The sequence below is a fragment of the Ctenopharyngodon idella genome, chromosome 23 (assembly GCF_019924925.1).
Source record: "Ctenopharyngodon idella isolate HZGC_01 chromosome 23, HZGC01, whole genome shotgun sequence".
Taxonomy (NCBI): domain Eukaryota; kingdom Metazoa; phylum Chordata; class Actinopteri; order Cypriniformes; family Xenocyprididae; genus Ctenopharyngodon; species Ctenopharyngodon idella.
Genome location: NC_067242.1, coordinates 2060001 through 2085675, shown reverse-complemented (window position 1 = coordinate 2085675; position 25675 = coordinate 2060001). Strand labels below are relative to the sequence as shown.

The following is a 25675-nucleotide window of genomic DNA, read 5'->3' as shown; positions in this document are numbered from 1 at the left end:
TAATTGTGCAACTTATTGAGGAGAGGTGGACTATTACTTTTCTAAATTATTTGACTTACAATTTTTGTATGGCGTAAGATGAAATGGTGATAGATAGATAGATAGATAGATAGATAGATAGATAGATAGATTTGATTGATTGATTGATTGATTGATTGATTGATTGATTGATTGATTGATTGATTGATTGATTGATTGATTGATTGATTGATTGATCGATCGATTGATTGATTTGATTGACTGATTGCAATTAATCTATTCCATAGACTTAAATGGGCCAGTAAGTAACCACCTAACAACAATCCAGAACACCCTACATTTTCTTCCAAAAATGTCCAAAAACCAAATAATAATAATAAAAAACTAATAATAAAAATGTGCTATTCAGTTTTGGGTTTTTAGATTTTTTATGCTATATTGTTTTATTATAACATAATTATTAATAAATTAATAAATGAATGAATGAATGAATGAATATTTATTACAATATAATGTAATATATAAGAAAAAAAAAAAAAACGTTATTTTTTTCTTTATTTGTAAATTATTTATTAATTCTTAAAATGTCTTCTTTTTTTTTTCTTCTTCTTCTTTTTCCCCACATGGGAATATGTGTAAAGGCCCTTTAAACAATATGCTGCTCTAAAACGCACTCTAGAGGTCCACAGTGGTATTACAGAAAAGCATTTTTTCCTTGAAATGCTATCCCATAACCCCACAAAGGGGTTGGACAACGGTACCCTGGAGATACTTGTGTTTATGAGTTTGTGGTGTGCTAAAGTAAGGAGAATGTGATGTGATACATGATGAGTGTTAGAATTACACGAAGGCTGCAGTGAACGAGATAAATACGAGCAGGATGGGCAACATTTCATTTTATTAGGGAGCATCTATGGCTTTGATATAGTGTGTCTGCGTTTGTCTCTCGGTTTAAACCCCCCGTTCCCCTGTAGTTTTATTAAGCTGGGCAGCTGAGCGCTGTCTGTTCCTCAAACAGACCTCGACACCCTCACCCCACACACACACACACACACTGAGCAGCTGCACACACTATCTCAGTTTTACCCCTCGCTTTGAAGTTCACTTTGTGTCCCACACTGATGGGCCACAGGCAAAATATCAACTCCAGTAATGACACAAGCAAACAGTGAGAGAGTTTATTTACATGGGTAAAGGCAAAGACACTTGTTTGAAGGCTTCAGAGAAAACAACATCCCTGCATTTGGACACAGCGGGGTGTCCTTCTGATTGACTGAGTGGACAAAGTTCTCGTAGTCCTCTTTTTGTTCGACTGCTTTTGAAATTCTCTCGGTCTGGGAATGGAACGCCTGTGGCAGAGGATGATAAATTAGAGGTACATACATTTTCCAAAAATCAGTCAGCGCACAGCTCTGTATGACAAGATTTTCAGAGGTTGTATAAAGACGGACGGCTCGGATTCATTTCCCAAAAAATGAAAGGACAAAGAAAGTGTCACGCTTCAGAATCATATATTCATAGGCAAAACTGCACGCTATTGATATGGCTCATCATGTCTGCGTTGGCAACATAATATATAGCTTTATTTCAGTCCCATCGGTGAGCTAATTCAGGGGAAAATAACTTTTTAAAGAAACAGTTTCTTATGTCATAAACAATTCAAACAGCTATAATGTGTTATGCTACTGTTCCACTTATTGAAAAAGCAATCATAGTCAATATGAATCTCCTGCATTCATTTTGATCATATCAGCCTGATGATGAAACTAAATCGTGAATATTGTGTCAAATTTTGTGCTGCTGCATGAAACGTAAATGAAATTGCGACATTATTCAAATGATGGCACTTTAATGTACTTACTCTAAATTACCAGACTTCTCAGTTCCTGAAACGCTGTCATCACGATATAAATGGCTCATAAAATTCAAAATGTACCTCTATATTTATCAATGTTTATTTACCTCATCTTACTTCCCCAAATGAACTAGTTTCAAAAACAGAATTTACATGCAGTTGTGTAAATAGTAAAGCAAGTCATTACCCTTCATTTAATACACTCTCAGAAAAAAAAAAAATGTACAAAAGCTTTCACTGGGGTGGTACCCTTTTAAAAGGTACACCTTTGTACCTAACGAGTACATATCATATTGGTACCAAAAATGTATATATTAGTACCTAAAGTTAGTGACAGCTTTTGTACCATTTTTTTTTTTTTTTTTTTTTTTTTTTTTTTTCTGAGAGTTTATTGTTTTTAAAATATAAAACTTGTCCTGCACTGTTTGTGCTAAACACTTATTGTTTATTACTGTTTAGGTATTTATTGCATATTAACCTCCTCTGGTTTCAGAACCAGAACCATAAAATGTACTCTGTGCTATAAACATTGTTCAAATGCTCTTCAAATGGCTTGTTGTGAATGGGATCAAGGATGACACATGCTCTGAGAGCCCTCTTAACCTCAGCTTATGTGAAGTTACTTATAGAATGTCCTGAAGGTAAGTGCACAGCAGTGCAGAACACCACCACAGTCGACTACACTTGAGTAATCTCTGCACTCGACGTCTACCACTGACAGGAGCAAGACCCCAGTGAGACCTCTGGACCTTTAGACAGAGAGAAAAACTCAGAGGAAAAGAAGGTGCTTCTGTAACGTAGGCCAGTAAGAGCTGTGAGCATGTAAACCTCACTCCCCTGGCCTAGCGACTGATGCTAGAGGCTGCATTTCCCATGCCGGAGACTGCATTTCCCATGTGCCCGTTGCCCATGCCGGAGACGCCGGTTTGAATCGCGCTCGGAGCGGGTAGAGTAGGACCGGTTACATTTGGTGCCGTGACCCGGATGGGAGTCAGGTTTAGGGGGGTAAGTGTAACATAGGACAGTAAGAGCTGTATGGGTAAACCTCACTCCCCTGGCCTCAAGAGGTGCACTACAGGCTGCAGTCTTTAGTGTCCTTGTTAGCGCACCCGCCTCCCATGCTGGAGACACTGGTTCGAATCCTGCTCGGAGCGGGTCGAGTAGGACTGGTTATATTTGGTGCCATGACCAAGATGGGAGTGAGGTTTAGGGGGTGAGTGTAACATAGGACAGTAAGAGCTGTATGTGTAAACCTCACTCCCCTGGCCTCAATAGGCGTGCTACAGGTTGCGGTTATTAGCATTCTTGTTAGCGCGCCCGCCTCCCATGCCAGAGACGCTGGTTCGAATCCCGCTTGGAGCAGGTCAAGTAGGACCGGTTACATTTGGTGCCATGACCCAGGTGGGAGGGGGGTGAGTATAACATAGGCCAGTAAGAGCTGTGTGAGTAAACTTCACTTCCCTGGCCTCAAGAGGTGCGTTAGTGACTGACGCTAGAGGCTGCAGTCTTTAGCGTCCTTGTTAGCGTGCCCGCCTCCCATGCCAGAGACGCCGGTTCGAATTGAGTAGGACCAGTTACACTTTTTACAGTACAGATGCATACTCAGTTATTTAAAGGAATACTTATGAATCATTATTTAACCTAATGAAACCTGAAACATCATTTAACCCGTAGAACGGTGCAACACTGCACATTTTGCATGTCTCCTTTGTCTGACACACCAGTTTCAGGTCTTAGAGTCTCTACTAATAAGCTGATGACTTGAATCAGGTGTGTTTGATTATGGAGACAAAATGTGTAGTGTTGGGGGGCCTCCAGGAATTTTGTTGGGAATCACTGCCATAAAACATTTTGCTGAATATCCATAGAACTTCACAAAAGTGTGCCACTGACTATGTGATCTGGTCATGTACCTCCAGTCTTCACTTTCTGTAGCAGAAGCACAAAACCTCTGAGAAGCACCTCATCTTCAGCATTGAACTTACAGCCCTTATTCAAGCAATCCTCCGCTTGGGCCTAATGGCTTTTATCATAAATATCAAAGCTGGAAAGGTTATGTTAAGATGGATACTTCCTTTTGTCCTTTTTAGAGTGTGTTTGACTGATACTGCGCTCGGGCTAATAGACGCCGCCTGATGGAGGAGGTTTTGGTGCGACTGCGTTAACAAGCAGGTTACATGTGGAGGTAATGCAGTGCACATGAAATATCAGTGCTCATGTAAAGGTTACTTCAATATAACTTTCCACTAATGCAGCTTTGTCTATGTGAGAGAGTGCTTGCTAATCCGGTGAAGGGGGGAACTACACATGGATTTCACATGTACACTTGCACTTTCAGTTAGGGCAGGGTGACTGTTTTCACATGTGATCTATGACGTGTCATAAAAATCATTGATAATCCATTATTAAGCCTTCATCGCCTTAGCACGATACCCATCAGCGCTGAAGTATGCCTGTCAAAACCATGTATATAATGACTTTATTACATAGCAATAATAAAGCAAGCCGTTCCCTCAGGGTAGCTCTCCAAATTAAATCAATACTTGACCCCATGGCTATTATTCACTGTGACCAATCTCACACGATACCAGTGAAATCTGCGCTCGGATGACTGCTGCGTGCGTGTCCTGAGAACCGACAATTTTTTTGCAGGTTGAATTGCCAACAATACCTTCCCCTGCACTCCGACTCCCAGGTGCCCATTAGCGGAGACCTTTGGGGACGTAGTAAAGTCTCCCGGGCAGGTCTTTCTGCCGCATTGAGTAAATGGGTCATTAGAGATGACACTAATGCATGATGCTGATTACCGGCCACACGCTTCCCTGCCCACCGATCCTGACCACATGACACCTGACCCCTCCACTACTCCGGCTGCATTAGGGGTAAATGATGAGGAAAAAGACGTGACCTTTCGGTGTGCGGCAGAGACTGACGACATCGAGAGGACAGGATGCACGAGTGCCTGCCGAACAATGAATGACTCGTTCTGAGAGTTAGAGCAGGACTTTAATCTAAAAGTGGTTGACCACTGCTTTAAGAAAGTCAATTGTACAAAAAAAAAATAATGGCTGCATCACAAAGTGCATACTAATCGAGTAGGTTCTTCTTTTGATTTAGTACTACTTTGCAACCTTTGAAAAAGTATGTTCTATATGGTATGACACTAATCTGGACATACTACCACAGTACATCTGCCATGTTGGCCATCCGCCACACTACACTCCTCTCCCGTGGCCGCATGTGATAGTAAAGTTTCCATTGGTTGCACACTAGAATTTTGCCAGAAGTATTAAGTCAACCAGTTTTTGCATACTGTATTATGAATATGGCAATTTTTTACACTACTTTTTTCATATACTGTTTTTCACCTACTATATCGCAGGGAAGAATATTCAGATGTAGCCAATGGTTGTTTTCAAGACGGTTTCCTGAACACTAACCCCATCTAACATTGGTTGGTCAAACAGACTATCCCGTCACAAACTCAAACCAATGGTTGAATCAACGTTGCTGTGTTGGCATGTTTGGATGCCCCAAACGAGCAATGTTCAGATGGTGCCACAGCAGTTGTTTTTTTTAACAAATTAAAACTCTTAAAAAATTGTTTTTGGTTAACTGAAATGAAATAAAATATAATGAAAAATAAAAAATAAAAAATCCAGGTTCAATGCAAGTTAATCTCAATCCATAGCACTTGTGGTTTAATCTTGATTACCACAAAAATTAATTTCTTATCCACATTATTCCTGGGCCTGCTGCATTTTGAATTATGGGTGGCACTTCCGGTTTGGGGAACTTCCAGTCAAAAAGACTGAAACAAATAATTTCAAATCATAAGTATGCCCTACAAATAAAGCTTATCAGTCAGTTTGACGGAATGAGCAGTCAGTTTTCCTTTAATTCACGTTATATATCCAATTAATAATTCACTGGAATGCACAAAGAATCTCTCGTTTTTCTCCTAAAATCCTCACGTCTATTTCCAGGTTTGTTTTCACAGGTAAATACAATTTATTATCTGTCAAAATGACGGAAATCACTTTGAAATAGTATCAGGCAATGCTGTAGTTAATGAACATTTTTGATTAAGGCAATGTATGTTACATAATACAGATTTATATTACTACAGTGATATTTAACCCGTCCGTTATTGCTGTGGAAGGAATCGCGCCTTTGGGTTTATTCATGATCTGTTGAAAGTACCTTGCTGATGCTTTTACACTTTTAAATGTCCTTTTAATGTTCGATGGTTGAAAGGTGAGTAGAATAATGTCATTTCATTGTACCCAGTTAAAAAAAAAAAAAAAAGAATGTATTATTGCGTTCATAGAGTGAACCTTTCACTGATTGTTTACAGCTTAACAGAAGTTGCACCCATAATTTGCACAACGTGTCATGGGGCGTAGGAATAAGGTGGATACTTACTTTCTATAAAAAAGGGGGAAAAAAATCTGGATTACAGGCATTTATAACGTAAGTGAATGGGCCAAATCTGTAAATAAAATACTTGTAATAGTATAACCCCAAGACAATATGTATGTTAACATGGATTTAGTGTGAAAATTTGCTTACTAACCTTTGAAGTGCCAAGACAGTGTAATGTCCAAACCCCAAAATGATGAGAACAACTGTACAGCTTCAATATTACACAAGTTTGAACAGAAGAAGTATCACATTTTTGCTTTTAAATACTCCAAAACTATCTCTCCATTCACTTCTGTTTGTTCTGTTACAACCTTCATTACTGATTTATATTAAGAAAATGCGTAGAAATGACTGTTTGTGGTAATCAACATCATGTTACAAACGCTTTTGAGTGAACTTGTGAACTTGAATTTGAACCTGGAATATTCCTTTAACACCCAAAAAAATGACACACATCACCTTTAATCTAGAAATATAATATTTCTTTTTTGAGTGAGGTGTGTGAAGTGGTTGATGCTTGTCACACCTACTGTGCGGTGGGCTGCTCGACTTGGCTGTGAATGTGCAAATGTGTGTTTGTGTGAATGAGTGTGTATTTGTCTGTCAGGAGAATGCAGTCGGACAGGTGATGAGGGTGAGTATTCCATTAAGCTGATACAGAATACCTTCCCAGCATGCCTCTGCCTGCGTTCCAGGATCAGGCCTGTCAAAGCCAGGGGCCAGAGTGATGGAGCGCTCCCACTATGGTGCATGCCGCCCTGGTTTTCACCCGTGCTCGACCACTGGTGCACCACCACTGGAGGCCAACGGACCTCACAATGTAGTCCAGATGTGTGTGTGCGTGTGTACAGTAGGATCTTGGGAGCACGGCAGCTTCAACCTCTGGGTCAGGGGAGTGGTTGAAAGCAGATTATGATATTATTTCCCCTTTGTCCTTGACTGACGGTCTCTGGGGTTCGCCGTATTTCCATTACAGCTCCAGCACTTACACCAATTTTTCAAGTCTGTCAGGCGGTAACATGTTGTGGCCAAAACTTCCCCAGCGGAGGTCTGGACTGACCACTTGGCATAAAGAAACATCACAGAACAAGACTTATACATCTTGCAAATCACAACAGCGCCAAACGTCGACTCCAAATCGGTTTATTGAAATGCAAAGTGTGTTTATCTTTTGTGAGTTTAAAAGCTCCCAAGTTTATTTTGTGCAATTATTGTGATATTAGCGCGAGCATTTCCCTACTAAATGAGGTGGAGCAGTTTTGTTTATGCTAAGGGAGAAATATTAATCTTTAATACTTCGCGTGGGATGGGGTTGGCAGATTGACCCAGTAAGAGTCGTGTTCGGGTGGGGGTGGGGGGTCTCCATGAGAGATAGAGCTGTGCTTTCTGACAGATGTAATAGTCGAAGTGATTTAGCCGCTAAGAAGACAACATACTCATTAGAGAGCCATCCCTCGAGACCGATTAGAGGAAGAGAGACACGATTGCAACTTCGGTAATTGATACCAACTTTGAGCTATGACACTTATTTAATGATTTCCCAGACAGTCATGAAAAAAAGAAACAGGTATCAAATGAACGGCGCAGTGAGATGTTTTTCCTCACAGATGTTTGGAAATGAATTTTATAGAATTAATATTATCAAAGAGATTGTCTTATCAGAGGGGTGTACCCTGGGAGAATATTGCATCTTAAAAATCATATTAGCCCCATTGTTAGCCTTATATTTGCATATTGCTGAATAAATGAGGAGGAAATAGACAAGCTGTCATCTTCAGAATTTTTTTTTTTTTTTTTTATGATGCAGTAGACGTGATTTTATGATATATGGTATATGGTCATGAGATGGAAGCCAACGACTTGATTCGCCACAATCATTGTGTGTAATTGCTGATATAGGCTATAATAAAGTTGGGAAGCATGAAAGCACTTTTACTCTCATTACACCATCAATAAATAGATGATTTTTTGTTCAAATATATATATATATATTTAGGGCATCATATGAAGGCAATATTTTGACTTATGTTGTCTTCTATAAGGTACATTGTTTTAGTAAGAAAAACTAAGGCAGTATCACTTGTTACATGATGAAAAGCATGAACAAAATTTGCAAATTAGTGGCTAGTGACAATTGCAGTACGTTATATCAAAATTAATCAGTTATTAATTAGTTATTAATCAGTTCACTTTAATGTACTTCTATGGTCCCACTTTATATTAGGTGTCTTTAACTACTATGTACTTACATTTAAATTAATCGTTTGATAAAATGCACTTATTGTGTACATATGTGTTCTTACATTGTACTTACATATATATATATATATATATATATATTTTAAATACCTGCATGTAATTACATCTGTAATTACATTTATACACTGTTGACCTAGCCTTTACACCTTAACCCACCCTTAAACCTACCCATATCACCAAACCTATCCTAACCTTATCCGTATCCACCTCAATACCAGCAAAAGGGTTTTGCAATATAATATGAACACAATAAGTACATTGTACTTATTATTTGATCTAAGTATATAGAAGTTAAGGCCACCTAATATAAAGTGAGACCACTTTTAGAATATACTTCATAATAAATAAGCTCAAACGGTAGAGCATGGCGCTGACAATGCCAAGGTCATGGGTTCGATTCCCAGGGGAAAGCAAGAACTGATAAAATGTAAATAATGTATGTCCCTTAAATGCAATGTAAGTCACTTTGGTTAAAAAGCATCTGCCAAATGCATAAATGTAATAATTGTATAAAATAAATAAACTATTGTATAAAATAATAAATGAAGGTTATATTAAATTGATTAAGTTCAGTTAGCTGAATTTAAGAGTGATTTTTATGACCCGCTTAAAGGGTTAATTCACTCAAAAATGAAAATTCTGTCATTACATACCTTCATGTAGTTCCAAACCTGTAAGACTTTTGTTCATCTTTGGAACACAAATTAAGATATTTTTGATGAAATCTGAGAGATTTCTGTCCCTCCATTGACAGCTATCACTACCACTTTGACACTTCAAAAAGTTCATAAAGAGATCTTAAAACTAATCCATATGAATCGAGTGGATGTGTTGAGCTGAGCTAGTGTCGAACTATTGATAAATGTAGTTAAATGTGTGCTATTGCTGCTTTTAGTTAACTACACCTTAACGCTGTAGGACAGATTAGCACAATATGACTGTCCATGTAAATAGGCTAATCTTTGGCTACTTACGTCCTACCATGAACCGTTATGGTCCAGTCGACCTTCCTTCCTGTGCCAAAAGTGAGCTCATCCTGCAGCATGTTCTTCTCAATGTAAATAAATATATTAATACTTGCATTCTCCAAAATAAAAGCTACCCATACCATGTGTTCCCCTGGCAGGGTAAGTGTTGGAGCTCATGCTTTGGGATTTGGGTTTGGTACAGTTCTCACCGCAGCGGGAGTCTGTGGCAATCCGGCTGGGTGGGTAATGATATCAGATGCCTCTCTTCACAACAACAGGTGCCTTGGCATGGCCAGTCTCCACCTCCACGCTGGGGTAATGACATCAGCAGCGAGCGCTGTTTAATTATAGTCCTCTAGAGCTCAACCCTATAACACCCCGACATCTCAGCAATATCAACTTGTAGATTTTAGCATGTGCTAAAATGTTAGCACGTCCAGATCTTTGCATTTGCATTTCACTTTAAGTACATACATACTACACATAGATGAAAGGATTTCATTTACTATATAAATACATTTTACTAAATTTTAACATTTAAATTACAGCCGAGATACCTTTTTCAAAAAGGATTTATGCTGCGTTCACGCCATGTCGTAATTACCGTAATTACTAGGTGACAACCTGGGACGTTCTTCTCAGAGCTGTTCTCGGACTCGGAATTATGTGTTTCTATGGCAACGGTACACTGAAAAAATTGGTGTAGGATTTACTTTGAAAGAATTTGAAATTGCCATTAAATTTCACAAATAATTACAAAGAAACAACAATTAAACATGTTTCAGCAAAACTGAAATAGTGAAATAGAATGAAGTACACTCTAAAAAATACTGTGTTAAAAAAAACCCAGGTTGGGTTGAAAATGGACAAACCCAGTGATTGGGTTGTTTTAACCCAGCTGTTGGGTTAAATGTTTGACCAACCTGCTGGGTAGTTTTATTTAACCCAACTATTGTTTAAAAATGACTATATGTCTGGCTTAAAATGAACCCAAAATAGGTTGTAAATTAAAAATCAGGCACATAATTACTTAAATAGAGGCAACAATAATCAAAAGGTGGACATTTATTAATAAGAAATTTAATAAATGTTTATTGTTTTAATTATTATTCATTAAACTTATTAATAAATATTCATATATTAAACATATTAATAAATGTTAATTTCCAACATAATTTGGGTACATTTTAAGCAAGCAATACAGTCATTTTTAAACAATAGTTGGGTTAAATAAAACTACCCAGCATGCTGGTCAAACATTTAACCCAACCGCTGGGTTAAAACATGCCAATTGCTGGGTTTGTCCATTTTCAACACAACTTGGGTTGTTTTTAACCCAGCATTTTTTAGAGTGTAATGTCTCCAAATAATCTTTATTTACAACTTTATTTACAAGTGAAAATATTTTTACAGTGTTTTAATGGAAAAATGAATCTTTGCAATTTGAATAATCGTTCATTTATTTTCAAATTATTCTTACTAATAAACAGCAATATTATGAAATACTGGCATATTGCTTAACTCAGTGACTTTTACTGCTGAAGCCGTTTCCATTGTGAGTGTTTCAGCATGACATTGCAGCAGTCAGGTGGTACAAGTCAAAGCTTTTAGAAAATGTTGAGTTACAAGTTGTAACTATGAGTTCTACAAGGACATGAACACTTTTTAGGGGTTCAACCGTGTGGTGCTGAAACTCTATTGTAATTGTTCAAATTTCCAAGGATCAGCATTCTCAACTAAAAGTGATCGGGCAGACCGAACCGTAAGTCGTAGAGACTAGAAACTTTGAGGGCTGGTAGTACTCACACCACCTACAACGTCAGCAAGGCTCGCCCCGATCAGCCTGACGGAGGCGCCACAGCGGTGAAAAGTACAAAATGTCTCATAACTCCTAAACTGTTAGGTGTAGTGTCTTATATCATTGGAATCCTTGGCTTAAGACGGACAAAATGCATGCCTCGGATTTGCCCGCCATTCTGGTGAAATTCTCTGATTGTTAAAAAAATAGTTGAAATTTCGATTCACGGTTCCTAAGGGCCACCAAAACGTTTAAAGTGTATGGAGCCACATTTACTAAAATGGCTATAACTCATGAACGGAATGAGATATTTTCACCAAACTCAGCACACCTATGTAAGAGCTCATTCTGTGGTCATGTGAAAAAGGACGAGGCAAAAGGTTTAATGTGACTTCTTTACTTAGCCCTCCGTCAGTCGGGGCAAAGTAATGTTGGCAATTACAAAAACACATGAATAGAGATACCATAAAAAAGTCTGTAGATGAGCAGAATAAGTCACATGATTGAAACAGATGCCTGTGCCTTTTAGCGTGTGCTAAAATATTAGCATATCCCTGCCATACTGTGTGCCCAGAAGATGATTTTGCATTTCCTTTTAATGAAATCCAAATTGAAGTTTTGTGTGTTATGCTGCCTTCATGTGCTATGGGAATTATCAGAAATACAAGTTTCCTAGTCAAAAATTGGACATGAACACCCTCTCAAGTCGTATTCCACTGGGAAGCTCTGGGATAATGTTGATACCCCACTTCCCGAGAACTTTAAACATGGCGGAGGGGAGACCGACTGTTGCTGTCACTGGTATGCTTTATTCGTTTAAAAGCAGCTTTGTCTTGTCGTTAAAGTAGTGCATATTTACATATATGAATAATCATTACAAGTGTATTGTATGTTTTAAATACAGTAAAAATAGCCTGTATTTGACCAAACTTCCAGAATTGTCAGCAAGCTGACTATCTAGATAATGGAATGTTCATACGGTTGTCAATAAATGAGATGATAAATATTATTATGGCCTTAATAAGATTTTCCCAATAAATAGCCAAGACTAAACCTGGTGTCCTCCATGATTAACAACAAATCACTTGAATGCGACGAGCTCGTAATCACGACTGTAGAAGTGGGAAGTAGAACATTCCCGGTAGCATGTGAAGGCAGCATTAGCTCTGAGGTCTTTATTTTTAGGTGTGAAATTATTTATTTCAGTTAAAGTTTTATTTTATTTCAAGTAAATGTTAAATGGTTTTAGTTTTAGTTAACTAAAAAAACAAAAAAACAATTGCAAGTCACAAATCATGGTGACTTTTTCTCAAAATTGCGAGATATAAACTCACAATTCTGACTTTTTTTTCTCAGAATTATGAGTTTATATCTCGTAATTCTGACTTTATAACATGCAATTGTGAGTTATAAAGTCAGATTTGTGAGATATCAACTCAATTCTGAGAAAAAAAGTCAGAATTGTGAGAAAAAGTCAGAATTATGAGATGTAAACTCACAATTCTGACTTTTTTCCTCACAATCCTCACTTTATATCATACAATTATGACTTTATAACTTGCAATTGTAAGAAAAAAAGTCAGACTTGTGAGATAAAAAGTTTAAAAAGTTTTTATTACCAATTTTTACTGGGGGAAACAAGCTTCCATATGAATTGCTTTGTTGGCTTTTTTTTTTTTTTTAAAAGATGACCCCTTTTTTGATATTCCCCAACTTCATGCTTCAAAAAAACATCAGCACCAACAAAGGAACAAAAACTGCACTCGTCAAGCCATTTGCATGGGGAACTGAAATCAAATATTCGCTAAAAATGGCAAAACAATGCTTGATATCGTTATCTTTTTTTTTTTTTTTTTTTTTTGCTGTTATTTCCTTGACAAACCAAATATGGCCTCCCTCAGTGTTAGCCATTAAATGTACAGTCTTTGCCCTCTTTCCACCCCATCTCCATTTTGTTTCTGCGTTTTCCCTCTGATATTAGCTGGGAAAGCGGGAGGTTGTTGTCCGGATGCGCAGGGGGTCGTGTGACTGTGTCTGTCTCTACGCTGATGGCTGCTAATCCCTTCAAACAGGCCGGCATGGGCCAGACATGGCTGAGGGCTACAACCGAGCCGTAATTACACACGACCTTCCATTATTGCAGCGATGCAAGCAATTACAGTAGCTGCGCCTTTTTACATGCAAAATAGCCCAAATGAGGGACACAATGACAGCGGATGAGACAAGGCTGGACTGCCGCCATGCCCATATACAGCATCAAGATGTGTAGAGATTGCACACATTTCTAAACATTTCAAAAAGGTCCAAAAACAAGCTTTTCATTTCATGAGTATCATGGTAATTGCTTAATATATATATATATATATATATAATATATTTATTTTTTTATTTTTTTTTAATGGTTTTGGTTAACTATATTAAGCAATTACCATGATACTCATGAAATGAAAAGCTTGTTTTTGGACCTTTTTGAAATGTTTAGAAATGTGTGCAATCTCTACACATCTTGATGCTGTATATGGGCATGGCGGCAGTCCAGCCTTGTCTCATCCGCTGTCATTGTATTATATATATATATATATATATATATATATATGTATATGTATGTATATGTATATTAAAATAAAAATGACAAAAACACAACCGAATGAAATATTAATAAAAGCCATAAAACTAATTGTTACACGTTACGTGTTCTTACTATAGTAATAACAGTAAATTATGCATAATTATATGCAACTAACCCTAAACTAAAGCCCAATCCTAACTCTAACCCTATAGTAAGTACATGTAGTTAATTAATATTACTCAGTAGTTAATTACATTGTAACAAGGACACCTAAAATTATTAATTATACATTTAAGTACTGCGTAATATTATTTAACTACGTGTACTTGCTATAGGGTTATGGTTAGGATTAGAGGGTTAGTTACATGTAATTATGCATAATTTATAGTTATTACTATAGTAACTACATGTAACATTTAACAAGGACACTGTAAAATAAAGTGTTACCAAATGAAGTGTAATTATAGTATCTCAATGATACTAAAATAATATCCTAATTCTGATTGGCTGAGCTCAAAGCCATTGTAAATTCCCAATAAACTCACACATGATCGTACATTCTGTATTAATATGATGCCATTATGCTATATATCACTAAATTTCTGATTTGAATTTCATTGCCAGTGTTTTATTACAGCTATAGGGCCGGGTGGCTGTGTGTGCATTATCCCTTACCTGTGATAAAATCACATTAATGAAGAGCCTCAATTAGCTTATGAACCTCTTTTTGATTTATTATATCCTGAAAGAGAGACCAAAGCTAATTTCCTCACTACTAAAACTGAGAGAGGTATTACTGAGAAGCAAAATGACTTGATTTAGTAAATTTGCTGCAGCGAGGAGTGAAGCGCGTGTGTCTGTGTGTGTTTATGTGAATGTGCGTGTGTATGTTTGTGTACGTGTGTATTTAGGCGCAGCATTTGGATGACCATATGGAACTCTTCGTGGCGCCAGGAGACCATGCGGCTTGGAAACCTGATCACCATCTCCCTGGTGACAGCTGGAGTCTTTACACTATCAGAACATTTGTAGACTTCTAATTTGTCATAACCACCTCCTGTGGCAAAGAAATATGCTGCAGAATTAGGTAAGAGAGGCTGAAATTTAGAGCAGAAAGAAGGGTTACAGCCAAAGAAAGAAAAGTTAGACAGAAATAAGTGCGTGGTTGCACGGAAAGAGTATATAAATATGACGGGAGAAAGAAAGATGTATTATGAATTTCTTTATTTGACTGCTCTACATCTGTTCATATCACATTTGTTGGCATATCCAACTGGAATCCATTTAATTTATTAAGGTCTGAAAGATCAAAAATCTGAAAGTCAAAATTAGTTTTTCATGTTTGCGACATGATGTATAACGTCATAAAATGTGTGCAGTATAATAGGGCTGTGTCTCACACTCCTTCCTCAAATAGTGAACTATTCACTGGATGTGTGAATGAGTTAATGGTGACCACAGCAAGATTTCAAGATGGACGTGAGCAGAGACAAATTTTCCATTTTTTTTGTGTGAAAATTAAGTACACTTTAGCTTACTTTTGGTAACACGTCACATGTAGTTACTGTAGTAATAACTATAAATGTTGCATAATTAAATGCAATTAACCCTAAACCAAACTCATCCTAACTCTAACCCTATAGTAAGTACATACATGTTCATTGTTATTACTCAGTACTTAAATGTATAATTACACTGTAACACAGACACCTTAAAATAAAGTGTAACCATACTTTTAAAATAAGTACTTATTACAGAAATAATATACTTTACAACAATTAAGTATAAATTGAATGTAATGTTGTCAGACACATAATTTCATGTTAATTGCAATTAAATGAAAATGTATTATAGTTTAAATTCATATTAAATGCAGTTAGCTGAACTTTATGGTGTTTTCTGAACCACTTACAGTAAGTTTGACTTAAATGTAATTTCATAATTACTTCTATTGTCTTTGGAATATAGTTTAAGGATGTACTTACAAGCATTTATAACTAAAATACATGGAAATAATGTGAATTCTATTGAAACTCATATGGCATATAATTTAAATATATTTATAATTACACATTTGTATTGAAGTTGCAATTTAGTGCATTTATAATATAGTAATATTGAATAACACAGGTAAAATTATAATCAATTACTTTACTTGTGCTTTAGTATGTACTTCTTTAAAGCATGACAAAAATATTAAAACATATTGATGTAAAATATACTTTAACAGTGTCGTTACATATGTTACATGTAGTTACTATAGTACTAACTATAAATTATGCATAATTACATGCAACTAACCCTAAACCAAACCCTAATCCTAACCCTATAGCAAGTACATGAAGTTACTTGACATTATTACAAAGTGCGCTTTTTAAAAGTGTACTTAAGTGTGTTAAGAAACATGATAGTATACTCTATTTAAGTACACCTAAGTGGCTTTTTTCATTTATATTATATGATCTGCAAGTACAGTTTTTTTTTTTTTAAATATGCTTTTAAGATTTGAAGTATACACTACAAGTGCACATTCAATACATTTAAGCGTTCGTCTTTTTTATAAGGGTTGGCATCATGTTAGCACTTACAACATTAGAATGTATACACTATACACCAAGTATTAGAAATAACAGTCAGTCCTAAAGGTCGCAAATGAAAAACGATTGGGTTTCTGTGCAGTGTGAACCAAGTGTTTCAAGTGTAATGAAAACAACAAGCACTAAAAACTCAAATTAATTATTTAGCTACAGATACAAACCAACAAGGTAACAAGAAACAGAAAAACTCATTCGGCCGTAGTCTGAAATCTAAAGCATGTCAACATACCATATGCCAAACAAAGGGCCGAGCCGAGTAGTGTGCCCTAGAGAAAGCTGTTTCTCAGGGGAAGACAGCGCTCACCTTTTTGCCAGCTGGAATATTTAGCCAGAAAGCAGGTCTTGGCCTGGTCCTAATTTTACCCCATGCTTCCAAACATATCCTCCCCCTCCCTTCCCATTCAATCATCCATTCACATGCGCGCACACACACACACTTCCTGGCATACGTCAATCACATGTAAGCGTTCTCCCAGTGCCCCTAAGACTGTTTTGAGATGACATGTCTGTGAGTAAATATCTGATTAAAATTTCATGCGGCTGTGTTTTTTTCCTTGGCTTTTTCCTGAGCGTAACATCATGTTCTTGCCTTTCCATTTGTCTGAATAGAGCGTGTAGCTCTTATTGCTCATCAGACAAAACACGTCTCCTTACTTCATGTAGCAAACTCCTAAAAGCTTGGGGACACACTGCTTTTGACATTATTTTAAAGTCAGAGAGGAAACTACGGCTATGTTTGGAAATGGAACATAGCCTATTTATGATGTATATTATTAGCACATAAAACAGAATGCATCATGTTGCATGTATTTAGTGGTGATTTGCAGTTTTATTTTATTTTTAGGTAATTTTCCATAACAAATGTTTTAATTCTTGTCTGATCAATTAATGAGCAATGTTACACAAGGTTCATTCATTACACTGGAAATGGAAGATCTATAGTCTCATTGCATTGCATTGTGGGATAACAATATTCTATGCATACAAAATCTGCAAATGCATTCATACATTCTATATACACTTTTCACATCTATGGTTCCATAAAGAATGTTTAAAGGCTTAGTTCACTTCAGAATTAAAATTTCCTGATAATTTACTCACCCCCATGTCATCCAAGATGTTTATGTTCTTCAGTCAAAAAGAAATTATGGTTTTTGAGGAAAACATTCCAGGATTTTTCTCCATATAGTGGACTTCACTGGGGTTCAACAGGGTTGAAGGTCCAAATGTCAGTTTCAGTGCAGCTTCAAAGAGCTCTACATGATCCCAGACGAGGAATAAGAGTCTTATCTAGAGAAAAGATCATCATGAAAGTCATTTTCTAAAAAAAAAATTGAAATTAATATACTTTTTAACCACAAATGCTCGTCTTGCACTGCTCTGCGATGTGCCACGCATTACGTAATCATGTTGGAAAGGTCATGCGTGACCTAGGAAGAAGTACCACGGTAGGGCGAAAAACTCCAACTCCTCCAACTTCAAAATCGTCCAACATAGTTTTTTTTTTTTTTTTTTTTTACCACCTGCTCAGTACTGCTGCCTACGTCACGTGTGACCTTTCCAACGTGATTACGTCATGCGTGGTGCATCGCAGAGCAATGCAAGATAAGCATTAGTGGTTAAAAAGTATTAAAAAAAAATATATTTTTTAAAAAAAATGACTGATCATTTTGCTAAATAAGACCCTTATTCCTCGTCTGGGATCGTGTAGAGCCATTTGAAACTGCAATTTGGACCTTCAACCCGTTGAACCCCAGTAAAGTCCAATATATGGAGAAAAATCCTGGAATGTTTTCCTCAAAAACCTTAATTCCTTTTCGACTGAAGGAAGAAAGACATGAACATCTTGGATGTGATGGGGGTGAGTAAATTATCAGGAAATTGTATTTCTGAGGTGAACTAATCCTTTAAAAGTGCACTGTATAAATAGTAGCATGCTTTTACACTATTTTAAGCAACCGATATTTAGTGTGGTATTGCAACTAATGATAACAGACATTGCTTCTTCAACAGGACATTTTATCATTCCCAGGTTTATAATACATAAATGTCACAATTCTTGAAGAAAATAGGTGGCTGTTTTCAACCACTTCAAATAATCAACACCTAGAATCTGCAACGTATAATAGAAATGACTTAGAGACATTTGCTTTAATGGACATTAGCTCAAAATGCGTTTGCTGAGGGAATTTTCTGAGGACGTTTTCTCTGGTGTTCAGAGGGGAAATGGCTGAATTGCACTAGTAATGCTCTTTAATTCTGATGGCCTGAGCTCTGCGGGCAGTCCCTGTATTCTCTGGACGACTCTTTCCTGGTATTGGCTGAATTAAGTGCTGGAGAGCCATCAGTGACGTCTGGCTTACTGTGCCATTACCTCAAAGGAAGAGTGCTTTGGTTTTTTCATCAAATGTTCTCTATTATTGCACATTTGTATCTTTATTCATTCTAAAAATGCATGCAGAAACTGAAAAAAAAAACAAGGGCAGTGCAGATAGTGGTCCATATAGTGTCCCGGATTCAGGCAGCAAAGTTAAATCTGAGAACAATACAGGCAGCGGAAGTACCTTATGAGACATCGGAGAGGGTACTAATAGCTGCGGCATCTAGCCAAAGTACTGTGCAGAGAAAGAGATAAAGAAAGACTCTGCGTTCGTCGTTGGTTTTCCACAGAGATAACTGGCTTATTTGTGTTATTTTCTCCACAAGCCTTTTCTGAACCTCAAACACCCACAAGGCTTCAAAGCTAAAATAAGGAAAGTTAGGTACTTATGTTTTCCTCAACAGAGATAAATGCAGTGAAACCACACCAAAACGTCTTTTCATTAAAGAGTCTGTGCTTAAATCTTCAAGCATGGTGGGAATTGTTCTTTAGATGCTGTTTTTGTACTTTTGAATTTTTCTATTTCCGGGGTGTTATCATTTGTATTTTGTGTCCGGTAGGTATTCTTATGTAAAGTGTACATGCACAATTGACGCTGAAACATAATTTCGACATATTATTATGCATTTATGCCAAAATATTATCATAAACCCTTTTACAACTTTACAGAACATCTTTATGAATCCTCTGACGACTAATTGGAACTGAAATTGCAGAAACCTTTCTGTTGGCATTGCTACAGGTGACTGGATTCAATATTCAGATTCAATTCAGTTTGTCATAGAAAGACATTGTGTTGCATTTAGAATGTTACATGTATTTGTTAGATTTTTTTTTTTTTTTTTTTTATCTTGCTATCAATTTTTTTTTTTATCATCAAATATATAAATAAATGAAAATGTCTGAAATTTAATATAATATTAAAAAAAGAACTGAGAGTACTTGATAATTTACTTTAAATAAAATTGAATTGTTACCATTGTTGTGTTTTGCATGATGAATGTTGAAGTCTGTGTGTGACTCAAGCATGATCAATTGCAAAATAATGTCACAATATAGAGAGATCAACCCAATTAAAAGTTTGACAAGGTGTTTATGACATAAGTTTTAACAGCAAAATTTTATAAGATCATTAACTGACATAAAATATAGTTGTTATATATAATTTATATATTACTTTCCTTCCTTTGAAACCAAATAATCGCGATTTATTGTTGCATCGGTGCATTAATAGTTCCAAGAGCCCAACGAAAGGGAACACTAATCACCATAATGGTGATCAGCGTTCATCTTCAAACAAAGACATTTTAGGAAAATCAACAAATTTTTGAAGTCAGCTTATGTGATGTTCTCTCAATTTTGTCAGTTGTGTTGATAATTGAACATTTAAGATGACTTTGGGAAATCAATGAATGCAAACAGAGAAAAATAACTGCAACAGTGGAGGAAATGCATGAAAAGTCTAATAGGAATTGCCCTGCCTCATTTTTTTTTTTTTTTTTTTTTTTTTGCTTGACAAAATGGTACTCAAACCAATCAGTTAATTTTAACTTGGATTTTCTGAGTAAAAAAGGTATAGTATGTGAATAGTACAGATTACTAAATTTTTACAATTAAGTTAAAACAAAGTAAAGTTAACTAAAAAGTGGTAGAATCACTGTTGGATTTTACAATATATATATATATATATATATATATATACACACACACACACACACACACACACACACACACACACACACACACACACACAATAAAAATACAGATGAATTTCAACAAATTCAGTATTCTTTGAACCTAAAAGTATTCCTAACAAAGTTATACATATGTATGTGTATTATATGTATCTGTGTTTATTTAAACTTTAAAAAATGCTAGAGTCAGACTAATGCACAAATACTAATAAGATCACGTTGATATTTCACAGAGCATAGTGACTTTGTGTTCATGGCATCTTGTTTTAATCTTTCAGACTTCTGGGAATGACTGACGCCGGCACTCTGTTGCTGGGTAGAGTGCATTGTCATAGTTTCTTAAAGAGAGAAAAATGCTTCACTTTAGCTGTGCTGCACAAAAGCCAGAAGGGAAAAGTATGAAAGAAAGGCTTTGAAAGGAAAACATTCGGTATTAAGGGAAAAGCTGGACTGACTGTACCCGTGATATGTAGTAGTGTAAGGGGAGAGAAAGACAGCTATGGATTTTAATCCATTCGTCGATAAAGGTCACTACTCCAAAGGGTTTTATTTCTCTGCCACACATCAAAGTGTAAATCCGCTGATTGCCACCACTGAATGGGGAGACAACAAGGCCGGGTTTGTGGGTCGTTTCTAAGGCGCAGTGTGTGAGGAGAGAGCCCATAATGTGCAGGTTTTCTATCAGGGGCCCCCCGATCAATGGGCAGCCTGACCTTTGCATTGTGTTCCCGGCTTTGCCCGTGATGTCATGCCATCTATCCGCCGCTCTTCTTAAAGGGCCAAGAGAAAAGGAGGCACGGTCCCACACTGTCATCCCACCACGAGATTGAAAAGGCATTATCTGCAAATATAACCACCTGAAACTGGTGAAACACAGATTAAATACGTCGGATTATCCAACGTGTCTCGAAAAGATGAGACGGCATCCTGTTCGTCGAAATATTCCACCCTAATGATATGACAAGCATTGAGATATTAAGATGCAAAGCGAGCGTTTGAAAGCGGCTCGGCACAAGTCGTTAATCAAATAAGGCCAATGGCCTTTTTAAGATGTTTGTCAGGGATTGATCTGCCTTTTGAGTTAATATACGCCAGAGCAGAACTTAAGAGGATAAAAGGGGTGAGCTTCTCATTGTTCCTCTCTGAAAGCTCTTCTTTGTAGTGGAGAGGGCCGATGGCAGCTGGTAGGGTCCTCTCCGCTCATTGAACATCGAGAACTTTCTCAGAGTGGCCAAGTGCATTGGAATGGAAATCTAAAGAGGTAGGCGTGAACCATTTGTTTAGCCATGTTTGTGTTTGCTGTCAACATGCCTGTCTGTTTTGTGGCGCTGCTGCTTTTGGCTTCACAAAACCAATGTGTGTGTGTGTGTGTCCACCCTTTTCAGTGGCGGACATAATCGAGGGGGATCCGGTGCGAAGGAAAGACTCGCCCGAGCCATCCGCGACAGATGTTGTAATTGCCAGCTGATGGATGGGCCGTGGAGGAGGTCATTACGGACGGAGATGACTTGAAAAAGAAGGGAAGGGCCTGTGCCACGGCTGGACGACCAGCCCTCTGCCATCTCTAGAAGATGAGAGATTGGGACCCTGGTCATGGGACGGAGAAGATGCAGGATATGGTCAACCCTTAAATTAGACACGCCCTCCCCCTATTGTGTACGGAAAACACACTACTTATGCAGTCTTTTATGTAGACAACAATTATCGCGCTCAAGACTGCATTGACTGAAAGAGTCAGTTAGTTACCCATGAAACTTAAAGAGGTGTTTTAGACACTTAAGTCACGCTTAAAACTGTCTGAATGTCATTGCATTGGGTTTCAAACCAAGTGTGATCTGCAAACAAATGCTTCAGGAACATTACTTTTCTGAGCCATTTTTGCAATGAGCTTTAAATCAAATGTGGCTTTGTTATTCACTATTGTTTAACCTAATAAACTATATTTTTGTGAAATTTTCTTCTTGAAAATTGTGCTTTCTTACTTTTTTTTTTTAAATAAAGGACACTTTGATTCCATATATTCTTATTTAGTGCAATGGCATTCAAATATTTGTTAACACTTACAATAAAGTTTCATTTGTTAACATTAGTTAATATATTAACTAACATGACCTAACCAACCCGATCTCACGGCAATTCGTACGTATTTTACGAGGTGGCTAATTCGGATGAATTCGTACGAATGACCTACCCCTAAACCTTCTCGTCACTGGGGTTTAGACAAATCGTATGAATTCGTACGAGTGAGGTCATATGAATTAGCCACCTCGTAAAATACATGCGAATTGGTCATGAGATAGCGTTGGACCTAACAATAAGCAATACGTTTGTTACAGTATTTATTTTTCTGTTAATGTTAATTAATAAATACAGTCGTTCATATTTTGTTCATGTTAGTTCACAGTGCAATAACTTTTAAATTTTAATAATGTACTAGTAAATATTGAGATTAACATTACAATTAGGCATTTATTAATCTTAGTTAAAGTGTTACCAAATATTTTTAAGTCAACAAGTGTGGCTTAAATGAATATTCTAGGTTCTAGCTGAAACAACAACATTAGATTACCACAATAAAATCGACTTGTACTTTTCTTTAAAACAAAGGAAAATTTGGGTTACTTAAGATGGAAGTGAACGGAGCCAATCCGTTAACACTTAAATACTCAGTGTTTCAATAGTAAAGCCACAAGATGTAAACCATATCTTAATAGCAAAAATCCCATACTAACCTTTTCTCTATAAAGTTATATCCAATTTTATTACTTTATTGGTAACACTTTATTTTAGGGTTCAATTCTCACTTCTTATTAGCTTACTAGTACATTGGTTGTTTATTAGTACTTATAAAGCACATATTAATGCCTTATTCTGCATAACCTTATTCTACATCCCTTAATCCTACACAATACCTAAACTTAAATGCTACAAAAACTACCTTACTAACTATTAATAAGCAGTAAATTAGGAGTTAATTGAGGCAAAAGTTGTAGTTAATATAGTGAATGTGTGATCCCTATACTGAAGTGTTGACAACACAATGCCTACAACCCTAAAATACGACTAGAATAACTTTACTTTAAGTTTTAACAGCAGAATTAATGTTGAGTGTTTTTACAAAATTATAAGCTTTATTTTGCTTTTAAATCCTCCATTCACTTGAACCCGGAATATTCATTGTGTCCAAATACTTTTGGGGCCCCTGCATGTTTCAGACATGTTTAAATACAAAATATCCAAGTACAAAATGGATGCACATGACAAATCGATGCATACAAATATAGTAAAACAAAGCTCCTTCTCAATTGTTCCGTAACAATTTATCCATTTATCCGAAATGGACATTGTTCCCAATGAACAAAAAGCATAGTAAACCAAACACGTCTGTCGTACTCTTAACTCTACACTTCATCTTAAAAGAGTGAGAGCGGGAGAGACGGGGAGGTCTATTCTCTGGGGGCACATTCAGGGTCATTTGAGTTTGTGTCACACTTACACAGGGTGTCACTCCACACCAAAGTGAATTGTCAGTTTGTTTATACAAGCTGTGGGATTGCGTAAGATGTTTGCTCCCCCTGAACGCTCCCCAGAGGTCAATTAGGACAGATGAGCTTTTCTCCACACAAAGGAAACTGGTGGCCTTACAGCAGTTAGGGGAGGCACATAATTAACAGTTATAAAGTACTTTGGTTTGTTAATTGAATTAGTTAATCCTTTTCTCGGTGATCTTCAGCTGAAGGGGGGCATTATGGGAGCTCTCTTGTACTGTCACACACGTGGCGGCTCGTCTTCGCTGTAAAGATCTCCAATGAAAAACAGACCTTTCTAGAAAAAGAAAGAAAACGAAAGGATGATAAAGGAGATGATAGCAATTCTCAGACAACCTTAGATAATCAAGAGCAAAATGCTATTGTGCAAAGATTCATAGCTCAGTAGACTTAATGGAGTTCTCATTTATTTTCTTACAGGAAAAAAAATAAAATAAAATTATATAAAAATGAGAACAGAGTAAGAGTACAGAACAATAAAATATCATATAGCTCAGATCATTTTATTTCTGTAATGAGAAACATGACTTCAACAAGGGAAATGTAGAGCAGGACTTGTTTTTATGCATAAGAAACTGATCATAGAAAATTATTTATTTCTTTATTTTTTTGAGACAAAAACAAAGGCCCATTATCTATTGTAAGTGGTGTAGTGATGTATGAAGCACAGCTCACACTGACGTCACGTTCAAACCAAGCAGCTTTCTGTTGGCCTTGAACCTGTTGCATAATCCGTGTGGGGAAACATCAGGCGAAATTATGATCATTAACTAAAACTAAAACCATAAAAACATTCTCGTTAACGTTTCGTTAACATTAAGTGAAATAAAAGATATATCAATAAAGCTTTTTTTATTATTATTATAGCTAGTTGCCAAGGAACATTTCTCATTTTTGTCAACCTAACTTGAAGTAATAAAATATGGAAGATTGTTGTCACCATGGAATTAAAAATAAACAAATAAAAGATTATTATGACTTTTTTTTTCTCACAATTCTGACTTTTTTCTCGCAATTTCGAGTTTATATCTCACAATTCTGACTTTTTTTCTACAATTACGAGTTTATATCTCACAATTCTGACTTTTTTTCTGCAATTCCGAGTTTATATCTCACAATTCTGACTTATTTTCTGCAATTTCGAGTTTATATCTCACAATTCAGTTTTTTTTTTTTTTTTTCCTATAAATGCAAGTTTATATCTCACAATTCTGACTTATTTTCTGCAATTCCGAGTTTATATCTCACAATTCTGACTTATTTTCTGCAATTACGAGTTTATATCTCACAATTCTGACTTATTTTCTGCAATTTCGACTTTATATCTCACAATTCAGTTTTTTTTTTTTTTTTTTCCTATAAATGCAAGTTTATATCTCACAATTCTGACTTTTTTTCTGCAATTTCGAGTTTATATCTCACAATTCTGACTTATTTTCTGCAATTACGAGTTTATATCTCACAATTCTGACTTATTTTCTGCAATTTCGAGTTTATATCTCACAATTCTGACTTATTTTCTGCAATTTCGAGTTTATATCTCACAATTCTGACTTATTTTCTGCAATTCCGAGTTTATATCTCACAATTCTGACTTTTTTCT

General features: G+C 36.4%; 2 long non-coding RNA genes across 2 annotated transcripts in view; one reads left to right on the top strand and one right to left on the bottom strand.

Annotated features, from left to right (window-relative positions):
- Window positions 1-25675, bottom strand: part of LOC127505720 (uncharacterized) — a 426197-nt gene that overhangs the window by 260239 nt on the left and 140283 nt on the right. The gene's annotated exons all lie outside the window — the stretch shown is intronic.
- Window positions 20579-22481, top strand: LOC127505721 (uncharacterized). The gene is made up of 2 exons (XR_007927792.1): window positions 20579-21785; window positions 21910-22481. It is a non-coding gene; the product is annotated as an uncharacterized LOC127505721 (long non-coding RNA).